The sequence below is a fragment of the Sinocyclocheilus anshuiensis genome, unplaced genomic scaffold (genome assembly GCF_001515605.1).
Source record: "Sinocyclocheilus anshuiensis isolate Anshui unplaced genomic scaffold, SAMN03320099.WGS_v1.1 scaffold191, whole genome shotgun sequence".
NCBI lineage: Eukaryota > Metazoa > Chordata > Actinopteri > Cypriniformes > Cyprinidae > Sinocyclocheilus > Sinocyclocheilus anshuiensis.
The window spans coordinates 183,914-185,482 of NW_015549570.1; the positions used below are offsets into that span (position 1 = coordinate 183,914).

General features: G+C 47.1%; 1 protein-coding gene across 1 annotated transcript in view; it reads right to left on the bottom strand.

The window, feature by feature from the left end:
* LOC107657338 (60S ribosomal protein L27a) overlaps positions 1-1,569 on the bottom strand; it is a 9,138-nt gene that overhangs the window by 6,620 nt on the left and 949 nt on the right. The window lies entirely within an intron of this gene.

The following is a 1,569-nucleotide window of genomic DNA, read 5'->3' on the forward strand; positions in this document are numbered from 1 at the left end:
CTCCAGCATCAAACACGCTTAAACACACTCCAGCACCAAACACACTTAAACACACTCAAGCATCTAACACGCTTACACACACTCCAGCATCAAACACACTCCAGCATCAAACACACTCAAACACACTCCAGCACCAAACACGCTCAAACACACTCCAGCACCAAACACGCTCAAACACACTCCAAGCCATCAAACGCGCTCAAACACACTCCAAGCATCAAACGCGCTCAAACACACTCCAAGCATCAAACGCGCTCAAACACACTCCAAGCATCAAACGCGCTCAAACACACTCCAAGCATCAAACGCGCTCAAACACACTCCAAGCATCAAACGCGCTCAAACACACTCCAAGCATCAAACGCGCTCAAACACACTCCAAGCATCAAACGCGCTCAAACACACTCCAAGCATCAAACTCGCTCAAAGACACTCCAAGCATCACACGCGCTCAAACACACTCCAGCATCAAACACGCTTAAACACACTCCAGCACCAAACACGCTGAAACACACTCAAAGCATTAAAACGCGCTCAAACACACTCCAAGCATCAAACGCGCTCAAACACACTCCAAGCATCAAACTCGCTCAAAGACACTCCAAGCATCACACGCGCTCAAACACACTCCAGCATCAAACACGCTTAAACACACTCCAGCACCAAACACGCTTAAACACACTCCAGCACCAAACACGCTTAAACACACTCCAGCACCAAACACGCTTAAACACACTCCAGCACCAAACACGCTTAAACACACTCCAGCACCAAACACGCTTAAACACACTCCAGCACCAAACACGCTTAAACACACTCCAAGCATCAAACACGCTTAAACACACTACAGCATCAAACACGCTTAAACACACTCTAAGCATCAAACGCGCTTAAACACACTCCAGCACCAAACACACTCTAGCATCAAACACGCTCAAACAAACTCCAGCACCAAACACGCTTAAACACACTCCAGCATCAAACACGCTCAAACACACTCCAGCACCAAACGCGCTTAAACACACTCCAGCACCAAACACGCTTAAACACACTCCAGCATCAAACACGCTTAAAAACACTCCAGCATCAAACACGCTTAAAAACACTCCAGCACCAAACACACTCCAGCATTAAACACGCTTAAACACACTCCAGCACCAAACACGCTTAAACACACCGCTCAAACACACTCTAGCACCAAATACGCTCAAACACACTCCAGCACCAAAGACGCTTAAACACACTCCAGCACCAAACACGCTTAAACACACTCCAGCACCAAACACGCTCACACTCCAAGCATCAAACACAGTCTAGCATCAAACACGCTTAGACACACTCCAGCATCAAACACACTCTAGCATCAAACATGCTTAAACACACTCCAAGCATCAAACACAGTCTAGCATCAAACACGCTTAGACACACTCCAGCATCAAACACACTCTAGCATCAAACACACTCCAGCACTAAACACGTTTAGACACACTCCAGCATCAAACACACTCTAGCATCAAACACGCTTAAACACACTCCAGCACCAAACACGCTTAGACACACTACAGCATC